The following is a 14,214-nucleotide window of genomic DNA, read 5'->3' on the forward strand; positions in this document are numbered from 1 at the left end:
CTATACTAAAGAATCTATAGGATGATGTTAACATGGATTTTGGTTTTGGATTACCGAGGACTCAACAAGGGCATGATTCTATTATTATTGTGGTTGAAAGGTTTTCAAAGATGATGCATTTCATTCCTTGCAAGAAGGATAGTGATGTTGTTTATGCGGTAGAGTTTTTCTTCAGAGAAATGGTGAGACTACATGGTCTATCAAAGAGTATAGTTTCAGATCAAGATTCAATATTTTTTTGGTATTTGTGGCATACATTATGGAAGAAAATGAAGACATATTTGAAATTTAGTTCATCAAATCATCTACAGACTGATAGATATACAAAATTTGTGAATCACCATTTAGGAAACTTGTTGAGATGTTTGGTTGAAGATGAAGCAAAAGGATGATATCTAATTTTACTATAGGAAGAATTTGCGTATAATAGTTCTATCAATAGGAGTACTAGTAAATAACCATTTTAGATTGTATATGGGAGTAGTCCCATAAATGCTTCTAAATTAAGGTAGTTGGACAAATGAGAGATAAGTACTGTTAAAGTAGAAGAATTGGTTGACCATTTTAAGAATATCCATGAGAAGTTGTAGAAGCATAGTGGAGTATTCCAACAACTAGTTTGATTAGAAAGGAGGTTGAGGAGGTAATAGATAGTAATGTTGGAAAATGTTCAAGGAACATAAATTATAAAGAATACCTTGTCAAATGCAAGCAAAGGCTAGTAGAAGATTCATCATCGTTAGCAAGTGAGGAGGTTAACTATCTTGGTTTTCCTCTAAATACCTGAGATGTGATGGGACCACTTCTCAAATTACCCTAGGTATTTGATGTAGGAGCATCCTGGTTGTAAGAGAAATCTTGCATCAACCAAAAATATTTCTTTTCAGTTGTTTGGATAAGGGTTGTCTTAATGTAGAGTTTGTGTCTGTGGAGACTTGCTACTTAGTAAGTCAGTTATATGGGCTCCGAATGTTCTAATTTTAGAGGCAAGTTTTTTCTTGGATATATCATCCTATTTTTTGAGGCTTAGTTCCATATCATGTGTATTCATGGATTTATTATGGATTTTTGGTGTGTAATTTTGATATAAAAACTTTAGGCTCACTATTGAAGGTCTTAATGTGCTCAGATGAGGCCCAAAAACTTGATAGATGGGCACTTGCAGTGATCCAAGCTTGTAGATCAAAAGCTAAGGATTCTAAAAAGTGGTTGTAATACCCAATCAAAGAAATAGTTTGAGAGTTATGACCTTCCAAAGGTTGTCCAACCAATAATTTCAAATGAATATCAAAAATGTATTTGGTCATATATATATGTATTATTAGGGTCTGTCATCCCTAGGCATTAAGTTTGAGTGTCTAGAACCTTCTCAGGAGGAATAAAATTACCAATTTAAGAAATGCTTGAACATTGTCTAGGAAAACTCTGGGTGATAGTTCATAGCTTTGTCTTGCAGATTATTGTAATGAAGGCACCTATGGGTTATCATATTGTAATTCTAAATTATGTAATTTTGCATTTGTGACAATAATAGGAATCCCATATTTTATTCTTGCAAATTTTTGAACTATTTCTTTGTTTTTTTAATGTATTTATGGTATTAAGGGGATCACCCTTCATGAAATATGGAGTTTAACTTTGTATTTTTTCTTTCCTCTTGGTAACCTTTTAGCTAGTAATGATTCAAGGTCATAAAGTTTATCATCTCATTCACTATTACTATTCATATGCTTTCTTTCCTTTTTTCCTCTAGATTCATCAAGATTCAATTTTTCTTTGAAAGCACTTTCAACATTACTAGTTGTGTAGTTATCAAAATTAGCCAACTCAAAAGTTGTTAGTCTACCAACTAGACTATCGAATGTTAGAACATTACTAAGTGTACATCTAAGTTCTTGAATTGTAGAAACTCTAATAATATAGATTAGAAGTAAAGTTCTCAATACTTTGTTGATCATTGTTTCCTTAGATATGATGCTACCAACACTTTCGATTGCATTCACCACTTCTTTGATTTTTTTGGACAACATATTGTGCCACATTTTCACCTTCCTTCATCTTCATGTCATCAAACTCTCCTGTTAAGATTTTTTCCTTGGATCTCATCATATTTTTGTCTCCTACATGGATCAATGTCAACTTATCTCATACATGCTTTAAATTTGCATACTTTTACTTCTTTACATTCAGGGTAAATCAGAGAGGATGAGAGTTCAATCATCATTTGGTAATGTTGCTACTTCTCTTTCATTTAATCAACTATCATAGGTCTAGGAACTTCAATGTACTCATACTCTAGATAGTAAATTAAAAAATATACAATACTAGATGAATGAAACTTCATCAACCTTTTCCATGCTAATAAATTCTCCTTTGTCAACTTGGGCACCTCTCTCTTATAAATCTTGATCTTTAGCTTTAAGTCCTCCAAAGTTTCTCACAAGTACCAATGCTCTGATACCAATTGTTAGAATATTTAGAATAACTAAGAAGGGGTGGGGGTTGGGGGTGAGTTAGTTATCCCCAGGTCTAGATTTATAAAATAAACTTTCAACAAATTTAGAAAACTTAATTAGACTTATGAACAATATATCAATTAGAATTGTCCATCACCATTCAACTTATACATTCCATCTTGCTTTTTATTTAGTAAGTGTAAACTAGAAGAATTGTTGGAAATATGGCTAAGTAGGGTAAGTTGGTATAGTATTAGAGTTTTCATTTATGGAAAAATATGTTTTGTGTACAATGAAGATACTATGTATAGATGAAGATTTCATAATTAGACATGGAAAATTGTTGAAGTATTAGATAATTATCCAACAGAACATGGACACTTTTGATGTGTATAGATGACATAGATATTATTAAATCATTCATATTTGGGTATAGATAGTAGGGAGTGTTAGGATGATGTCTGAAATTGTGCAAGTTAGTACAAATAGTATGCAACAAGTTATGAAATAAATACCAGTAAATGCAGTGTACAAGTAGAACATAGAATAATAGAAAAGTGTGAATTATGGGTTAAGGAATTATTTTATTTACAAAATAACTACTTTAATAATTAGGAATGACATCCTATATGTTAATCCTAATAGAGAAAATTTTAGTTTTGAACTTTTCCAGTGAATACTTGAAGGTCATTTAGATAATTTTTTAAAACGTAAAGGTATAAATAAAAGATGATGATATGAGAAGTTATGTGTAAGATGCAAGTGATATGTGAACTCATATATGATGTGAGTTATGATGTATGATCAGAGGTATGCCAAGAGAAACAAAGGAAAGATCCAATATTGAAGAGATTAGCATTGGAAAGAGGTTTTTGTATCTAGCTATTATGTATAAAGTACTACATTGTATAATTGCATGTTTCTGTAGTGGGGTCATCTTGCATACATTTTTTAATTGTATATAGATAAACTCCTAATAGGGTTGAGGATTTTAATAAGGCCGAGTCCTCTAACAAGGACCAATACACTATATGTATCTAATAGACTCCTAAAAGGATCAACATCATTAATCGAACACATTTTTTTAGTGGATCATTGTGTGGGACCATCACCACTAAGTTTTTCCATTTGCCATGGTTTCCCTAGTTAACAAAATATGGTGTTATGATTTCTCTTATTGAATGGTTATGTTTACTATTCAAAATTTTTAGTTTACTTTCATATGCAAGTTATAAGGAAATTAACAATATCTAGTTTTGGGCTAAATTTTGTAAAATACCGATTCACCCCCTGTTAGTATTCTCTATTTCTAACAAGAATAACATCATAATTTACTATAAACTTCAAGCTTAAAACAATAAGTATCATAAACACATAAAAAATATCCAAATAAATGTTTGACATAATTATTTAACATGGAAAACCAATTTGGGAAAAACCACCAAGCAACATGCTATCACTTTTCACTCTTCTGAAGTGAGCTCTCCTAGGAGCCAACCCTATTAAAGGTTTAAAAACATACTTTTAGGTGTGACTTTTTTAAAGGATTCAATCACCCTCTTAAGAGTGGTCTTTTTAGAGTACTTTAGGATATTCCCTTAGAATGCCACCTCATTAAAGGATTTACAAATGACTATAAGGTAAACCTTAATCAAAAGGATTTTACTATTGTCACAATGATTAGAAAGTGGAAACTAGGTCTGATTCAGTAACATACAACTTACTTTGCAAATTTAAATCTCCATTTAGCTCGATACTAATTTAAATTTTAATTTGATTGGAAACTCTTCAAGAAATCTCTCTTATCACAAACTTCCCACTTCTACTTTGCAATTATGTTCTCCACTTGTCTCTACAAATTCTAGTCCAACATAAAACATAAAACATCACATATGCATCCTTAAATGGATATCTTAGATCTTTTTATGGTTAAGCATAAATATAGATCTTAGGGTTACAATTAGACTCAACATATTCAATGAATTTAGCCATCTTATGTTCTTCTTCTTACTTCTTAAAATTTAGAAATTTCCTTCAAATCTTGGCCTTTGATCACTTAACTAATCTTTTCAAAGCATTAAATGAGTTAGATCATCAATCTTTATCATCGGTATTTTTGATTATTTTAAGAATTCAACTTTTTCAGCTACAAATCTTGATTCTTTCTCAAACTTTTAGTTTGTTGACACTTAGTCATAACTACATTCTATTTCTCAATCATCACTGGATCATGTAGTCATTACTAAAATGTCTTTCTTAATTTACAAAGTGCAACTAATTGATCAAGTGCCCCTTCTAATTCAATCACATTTTCACATCTCAACTCAACCTTTCACTAGGTCATCTCATGATTTATTCTTTTCAAATATTCTTCATCAATTAAATGATATGACATTCTACATTGTTAGTAAATGTCTTACTAGTAAGGTTTGACATCAATGAAAATATAACAATTGTTCTACATTTGTAGTTCCAACAAATATAGTATATTAGTTTTTGTAGGAAAAGGGTGAAAGACTACAAGGTTTCTTAGATTAAGGTTCTTTAACACAAAGCCTACCACATTAACATGATTTTTTCAATTATTTTATATTAGATAAATTTGGTAGCCTAAGAGAGATATAATATGGACAATGGGATTATTGTAGCAACAAAGTGTTGAATTTTATTATATAGGGGGAGTAATGTAGAGATAGTACTCTTTAGCTTTGATGTCAAACAAAGAGTGATGGAAAGATGGTATAATTATTACCATCAATGAGAAAGTAAAATATTATTAAAAATATACAAGTTATCATTGTCATGATTCCAATATAATGTATAAAAATCCTATATTTTTTTTTGAAATGTTTATATATTCTCATACTATTTTAGGAATTCTACTAAATTGGGATATGGTACATTATTGTAAGTTCATGTAAAATATATGGGGAGATTAATGGTATTGTTGTAATTGACTTATACTTTGGAAAAGACATACTATTAAGAAGTGTGAATTATTTGGGTGATGTCCAAATTCTTGTATCATATTATTTCGAGGTGTGTTTGTTCTACTTGATAGATTGTCTAACACAGTTTCTATATTTCAAGGTCTATAATTTTTTTCTTTGTAACATCTTGGCTTGTGGTTGGAGTAAGATGGATTTTTTCTTATGTATAGAGAATATATAATTTATATTTCAAATTCTAATACCATCTTCTATTGATTTGATGAATTTTAATCTTTAGACTATATATCTCAATAGATTATATGATGTTTGAATGCTTTGCATTCCTCTACCTTCAAATTTTTGTTCTAAGTTGTTTTTTTCTTTTTTCTGTGTCATAAGAAATAATCTCTATTTTTAAAGTTCCTTGTACCTTTCCCTAAGTTTTTTTGTCTTAGCCTAAAAGTCTTACACAATAAGTGAGCTCTACTTGGCATTGACCATAGAATTATTATTGTAAATTAGTTTTTCATATCTCTATGAGTTGACCCTTACAATTATTTTACCTCATTTATTTTTTGACATTAGATTTAAATTTTTTTATGTGCTCCTATTTTATTATTTATTTTTGCACATTTAATGAGTGGATTAGGCAAATAATAAGTAGCTAAATTTTTAACACACATTGAATCACCCACCTAGCCAACCCTTAACATATAGAACATTTTGAAACCATGAACTTTTATTTTAGTAAAAATTGGCAATCTTCCAAAAGGGTCTATTAATCCTCTTAGTTCCACTTATCTATTGAGGAGTGTATCACACTACTTGATAATGCAAAGTATCTTGAGCATGAAAAAATTCCTTGAAATATTTTATTAGTATACTAACTCCATGATTTGTGTAAATATTGTCAAGGAAATTTTGTGATTGTTTATCTATATATACAATGAAGGTCATGAAATTTCAAAGAACTACATCCTTGTACATAAAAAAGTATTCCCATGCATAAATTTAGAATTTAATAAAAAAAGTGAGCACATACTTGACCCCAAAAAATAGAGTGAAGAATTACATTAGGTCACTATAAACCAACTCAAAGAAAGTTGAAGCTTGTAAGACCATACCCCTAAGAAATGATTCTTATTATATTTTCTAAGAACACAATTTGGATAAAATCCATCATAAGAAAATTTTGCATCCTCATCTATTAAATATGCATGGATTCAATTCCCCAAATTAATTGTGCCAAATATTGATTGTAGAATAAACATGATGAATAAAGGATAATCCTAATTAAGGATTAAAACCATTATTTTGTTATCAAGATCTTACATTTCTTGAGAAGGCATGTTGATAAGGGATAGGTCAACAAGCCCTCCATCACCATGATTAAGAATATGATAGACACAAAATTGTATGAAAAATTAGGAATAAGAATAGCATCATCAAGCTATCATCGTTTATTTGAGCTAAGCCAATCCATAGAACAAGAATGTAAAAAGAGTTCAAAATAATAGTATGTGAACTAGGACTATCAGAAAGAGATTCAAGATTTCCAATATGTATAATGCAATGAGAAGCATTAGAATCAAGAATTCAACTAGTATTGGTAGAGGAAAAATTATTACTAAGAGGGAATTCCCTTTTCTCAAGGAAGAAGGCTCAAGACTGACAAGATTGTGCTTCCTATAATGTCATTCACCTTATAAGAAAATGTGCATCATTATGCCTATCTTTTTCACAAAAGGAAAAATTATGTTTCTTTTTCTTGGACTTGCTAGAGCAAGACTACTCTTAGCTAGAAGTTGGATGATTAGTATTTCGATAATTCCTTTCCTTAGGCTTTGAGGGAGGTTTAGAACTAGTAGATGAATATATCTTGAACTTCTTATTCTTATTATTTACTTTAGAATATTTAGCCATCAAAGGAAAAATATTAGTGAGAGTACACATTTAAATCAATCAGCCTACTCCTTGTCAATTCACCATAAAACTATTTGAACATAGGCACCTTACTCTAATGGAATGCATAGTAGAAAATAAGGTAAAGGAAAAATACATGAAAAGGAATTTTAAGCTTAGAAAATATCAAAATATATATTCCTTAAATTAAATATCATATTCAATTAGTTCTACTATAGCTATAAAAATTTAATAGTGAAAGATTTCAGATTAGGAAAAAAATAATAAATTTTTCTTTATGGTTAATAGTGATGATCATGTTTTCATTATATAAGAAGAAATTTTTGAAGCGCTCTTATTCTTAGAAAAAGAATAAAGATGAAGCATTAAGCTCAGTAGAATAGAAATAATACAACATGACAACAATAACACAACAAGATACAAAACACAAAAAATCATACAAGAGCTTGAGAAAAATCAAGGTGGCTTTAAAATATTGATCCAAAGCTCTTCAATTGATCATAGTTAAGGAATCTCCCCATATTATATTTTATTTAGATGAAGAGACATGCAATAATTAGCTGGTCTTTTATGAGGCCCCAAAGCATTAGAAAAAGTATTTGAGTATCTTGAAGAATGAGGAAAGTCTCATCCTTATTTGTCTTTTTATTATCCAAATAAAAGTTTTAATCCTCTTTAAAATTGTGGAAAGTCTAATCCTTATTAATTTTTTTTCTTCTACACAAAAATTTGTCTCCTTTTTTTTGGCAAGAATTATAACCATGAACCATAAAATCAAAATCATGAAAAATAATCAAGGATTCCTCATTCTCAATATAGTGCACCAACTTCACAAATTTTGAGGAAAGAGAGATCTAGGTAGGGAGAGAATAGTTTTTCTATACAAGAACAAAAAATATAGAAAATTTTAAGCACTTAGTAATATTACCTAGAGCACTAAAATTTCCAAAAGAATTGGAAATTAACATGAAAATATTTTCTTTTTAAACCTCTAATAACAACTCAAGCAACACAACCTAGAAAAGAAACCATAATATTTTCACCTAAATTACTAGAAATTCCATCTAAGAGGAAACCCTACTAAATTTAATATAAATAAATCTACAATGGAGTATCCAACCTATAAATTATAAGCATGATAGGTGGGTGACAAGAAGACAAAAACCCCATAACAAACATGAAGGTTCAAAAAAATAAAAGGAACACTCAGAACACAACCATATCATATTCCACAAAGGAAAACAACCTAGTGTAATTGACATGCAATGCACATTCCCTTATAGACCTAGATCATATATCCTAGAACTACCAAAAATATAGCCCTACAAACCCACAAGGGAATCTTTCTCCAAAAAAAAACATAAGAAAATACAACCAAATAATGTGTACCATTTTCTCTAAATTGAGAAAAAACTAGCCATAAATGAGATAAAAACGACAACCTCTAGCTAAAAATTTCTTGACACGTTGTAGTAGAGTTATTGAGGAAATCCTTGCTTGGCATCCCAAACCAATTAGAACATAGACACATGATGTAGATAACATAGCATTATCATCACCAAAATACTCATATTTATTTGCAAGATGTTACTATAACTAGCCTATGTTTTAGATTCAGACATGTTGATCCTATTTGTAAGGGTCAAAACCTAATATTATATATTGTTACCCTTTTCTGACTAAAAGTGTATTTATTTCAATAAAATAAAGGCTTCAGCTCTTCTAAAGCATATTGTTGTTTCCAAAATTTTTTATTACTTTTTAATTTTTATTGTACGTAAAACTTAATGTGTGTGTGTGCCTTCCTGTATATATTTATTAACTTGGCACAGTAATTGATACAACCCTTACTCTTGTTAAAATGGAAGAAAAACCAACAAAAACACTAGAAAATTCGAGGAGACAAAGTCCCTAAAACCAAGAAAAAACATTTACTAAAGGAACCCGAATTATTAAAGGGATTTTATAAGGACCCAAGAACTTCAAGAGTTTTGAAAAGGACTAAGAAACTTCCATGTAAATATATAGACTCATCACCTCTCAGAAAACCAAATAAAATGAGCTAGGGATTTTTTATGGTCCCCAAAACTATATGAATATGCTTAGGATTAGAACCAATTACTTCTTTTTTGCATCTGGCTTGAACCAACCACAAATAGAACACCTTATCATCAACAAGACTTCACTCTAGCTCAAAAGGAAGAGAAGGAAATTAAATATATCAACTGTGATTTCTTTATTCCATACCATGGGTAACTAAAAATAGTAACACCAAGATCCAAAAAATATTTACAACCTAAACAAAATAATAACCAATGTAAGATTGGTACCTTGAAAGATAATATCACTATCCTTTCCACCAATGATAATACAACCAACAAAAAACATCATGAAAAAATATCTAAACCTCAAATCAATAGCAACCTAGAAAGAAAGAAAGCCCAAAGAAGGGACAAAAAATCCTAACTGAAATTCTATAGAGTAAGTTGACATGGACCTTTCTCAAAAGCTCCTAGCAAGGGAGAAATTTTCCCTAAATATTTATATAAGGCCTTAAAAATAGAGGGGAAATATAATCCCCTAACTTTTCCTTAACACACTTGGATGAACAAAAAACTACATCGTAGTAGCACCATCCCGAGTAACCCTCATTATCCAAGCCTCAATCTAGAATATCACTTCAATATCCTCACTAGAAAGACTTCCTTAAAAATTTGACTTCCCATAATTATTATTTGAATATATTGGATTGAGAAAGGAAAGCATGGTAGAGTCACATCCACCACCATTAGCTACTTTCCAAGACTATTATTCAACCCTTAAACAATAGCTACTTACAAAAAAATATCATTAAGAATCCCTCTTCATAGACCCAACATATTTTTCCAAACTCCACCCACAAGAAGAGACTCAATAAACAATAGCTCAATACCCTACAAAGGCCTAGAATTATTTGTAATCCACCTCTCATGAAACTCTGCTCCTTTCCCACTTTTACACTATAAGTAGCTTCCCTCACCATAACCTTAGCAAAACACCTATGGGATCTTGAAAATACATCCATAATAACTAAATTATCACATGCCATTACTTAAGAAGGCTAAGAAGAAATGCATCTCCATCCCATATTAAAGATACAACACATAGCCTCTTCCAATCCCTCTTTAAGGATACACAAAGAAGGCAACCAACCATCACCATTTTATAAGATTAAATATTCAAACAAAAGGAAAATTTGAAATATTTGTAGGACAAGTAGGCCCCTGGGATCTTTATTTGTACCAAACATATTTAGTACAACCCATATCCATTTTAGAAACTTGCAAACTACTCTCCTTTGTAAAAGAGAAAAAGAAAACATAGAAGATGAAAAGGAAACCATAGAAAAGTATTGTAATAAAGGTCTAACAATGTCTAGAGAAGAAGAAGATGCATAAGAATACATATCACAATCACTACAATTCCATTGAATATTGTCCAAAAATCCTAGAAGTGAGGAAGAAATAAAATTCCATTGAGATCTCTAAGAAAAAAATTCAAACTAAATCTATTAGAGAGAATAAAAAAACCAAAACTATCAATGAATGTAGACTTAATATAAAGGAATGTGCCAAGCCCAGTTTGCCATTACATACTTCATCTTTTTTAGACAAAAATAACATCAAAGAAAGAAATTTCTTAATGTAGAGGAGAACTAGCAACATATTCTACACACAATACACATGCCAAAGACCAATCAAAATGAATCTAGATGAAGTAAGACTACTAGCTCCACCCTTTCTAACTGAGAAAACCATATGAGTAAGACATTGTCACCAACAATAGAAAATAGTGTCTCTCAAGTCCAAAAATTTGAGTATAGAGGAGGCCAAAAATCTACACCATCACTAACAATCTCATTAGCAATAGAAAATCCACTATAAAAATTCTTTTGGCCAACCATGACTTGAGTAGAACCCAATGCATAAGAGGATAAAATACATAGAAAGAAAAAGGGAGGAAGAGAATGAGAAGGGCAAGGCTTCTTCCCCCAACTAGTGCTAGTAGCACCCAAGGTGATCTCTCTAAGAAAACACTCCTATATAGAACCAAAATGAATCTATACAAGATAAACTTCCTCAAAATCATTATAGCATCAAGGTCATTTGACCACTTAGAAACTAGGAAAGCTACGAGTAAACAAAATGGTTGAGTTGAGCATGGATCATCTTCATTTGAATCACTCTAAGTTTGCATATCCCCTCTCCACATGAAACCATATCTCTAAAATTCTTTCTGTTCTTCATGTTCATCATGAAATATTAATCCAATATAATTGTTACACATTTTTATTAATTAATTCTTTATATTTTAAACAAATATTTCATACTCTAGTTAAATTAGTTTTTATATTAAAAGTAGTGAAAAATGGGTGAGTGGTTAAAAAATAAAATAGAGTAGTGACATAATCACTAGCAACTAATTAACAACTCATTGACCAATAGAATAACAAACTAGGTACCCACATTCAATAAAAAAAATACAATGCTACAAAAATAGTTTAGCATCTAACTAAATAATCACTTGCACTAGATAGAACCAAAATAGTAAATAATCTCAACTATATTATCAATAGTATTAACAAAAGTATTAAATGTCCAAATATTCATATTAGCCACACAATTCTTGATCTTCACAATAACTATAAAAAGAAGTATGAAATAAACATCACAGAATGAGGTTGAACCCTCATTCACTCTTCTCCTTCTGAGGGGTTGGTTTTGACAAAAACACATCTAGCTAGTCATCTACAAGGAACTTGTAGAGCCTCTAGGAGCTTTCAACTTCCTCCTCCACTTTACCCCCCAACATCTCCAATCGTGCACATGACTTTAGTAGCATAGTCCATGAGGGTGACGAACCTAGTTAAATTGTTATATTAAGTACTATTCAATTTTTTTCCCTCTTACTTGATTTGGGGTAGGAAAGGAAACTTCTCAATAGAACCATTCAAAATTCAATAGCCATTTTGGGTGATTTTTCATCTACAAAGTCATTAGAATTGCATAATATAAGAATATAATTCTTAAGACTCAAAACTCTTGAATTACAATTGAATGATATGCATTGGACAAACTCAAGAAAAAATATTTCTATTTTATTTTAAATTTTATACTATTCTTAATTATTATCTTAATTCTTGATGCATATTTTAATTATCATTTCATATATAATAACTTATGGTATGTACATATAATGTAATTTAAATATATGTTATCAAACACTCAATCGAAACAAAAGTTTAAATTTGAGTATGACATGCATATGGTGAAGAAAAATGAACTATATGAGAATAAGCTCAAAGAATGTACCAAGCATGGATTCAAAGGAATTCTATTTTTGGTATATATTATTAGACTAGATAGACACCCATTTAGAAGGCCAGTTTAAATTATGGAGTGAAATGCATTACCATATCATTTAATTTTTTTAATTATTCTACATTTGCCTTTTCTAATTCTTCTTCGGAATTTCCCCTTCTTGAATCATTTCTAACATGTTGATTGAGAGCTTTGTTTGATCTTGACTAAAGAAACAAGACAAATGAGTAAATTCTAAGGTCCACATAATGTAATCACACCAATGATGCTAATACATACCTGAGCTTCATGGAACAACTCATTCAAATAAGGCCAACCTTCATTTTCAGCTGTTATGATATCTATGTACTTTAGTAATTGACTTCTTTGTTTTTCCTTCTTTGTTTCCAATGTAGTTTTATTATCAAAAAGAACCATTCTCATGTTACATCTGCAAAGAACCTCCTGATTTCCAAATAAAGGTTAGACTTCATTTCTAAAGAGATTACTAAGTGACCTATTTTAGAAACTAGTTTAAAGACAAAATGAATATAATGATAAAAGTGTAAATATTACACTTGTAAGGGAAAATAACCTTTTGTGAAGCTTAATCTCGTTAATCAAGTGTAATGTATAGGTTGAAGCATTATATAAGTCAGAATAATAAATGATAATTCCAAATTCAGAATTAAGCATCAAATGTTAATTTAGGAAAAGTAAATATGACAAAGTTAATGTATTCAGTTATAAGGAGGATTGAGGAAGACAACATTTGTTGGTTCTAATAATTATCATGATTGAACTTTAATTTCAGAATTTTAGCAAAATTATTTTTACATCTCAAAATTTTGACCTAATTTTAAACTTGTTAATAACCGTTGGATTTAACAAATTATTCTTTCATGATCATGTGAAATAGGTAGTTACTTGTATATGTTCTATTAATTGTTGATGAAGATGGTTATTAACCATTAACTATTGTTATAAGATTAGAAATTGCTTGATTTGAAATTATGCTTGATAATTTAATTCTTTTATAATGACTATATGAAATTATTATAGAATTGTTATTATGCCAAAAAAAAAATTCTTGGGCCATTGGAGGGGAAGATGAAGATGGTGGGAGCATTGCTAAATGGGATCATCAAAATGGGATGCTCTCTTAGTTCAGTCATCAACATTGGTAGGTATGACCTTGAACTTCCTTGGAAAGGACACAACGACTTGAACATAGGATACATTTGTGGGACCCACATGAGCTACTAAGAAAGTAATCTAAGAAAACATAAAATAACCTAATTAAAATATTATAAACATACCTCAAACAATTTTAATTGATCTTTCATCATATTACGCACACACACACACACACATAGATATATATGTGTGTGTGTATGTGTATATACATATATATATATGTATATATATCTATATATATACATATATAGATATATATATAAATATATACATATATATACATATATATATGTATATTATATATATATGTATATATGTATATTATATATATATGTATATATGTATATTATATATATATGTATATATGTA

At 29.9% G+C, this 14,214-nt stretch overlaps 1 pseudogene; it reads right to left on the reverse strand.

Moving 5' to 3' along the window:
- Nucleotides 1-14,214, reverse strand: part of LOC149568699 (immune-associated nucleotide-binding protein 9-like) — a 163,962-nt pseudogene that overhangs the window by 45,758 nt on the left and 103,990 nt on the right.

This window comes from Cupressus sempervirens, chromosome 3, assembly GCF_028749045.1.
Source record: "Cupressus sempervirens isolate cs-2001-9-10 chromosome 3, ASM2874904v1, whole genome shotgun sequence".
In the NCBI taxonomy this organism is placed as follows: domain Eukaryota; kingdom Viridiplantae; phylum Streptophyta; class Pinopsida; order Cupressales; family Cupressaceae; genus Cupressus; species Cupressus sempervirens.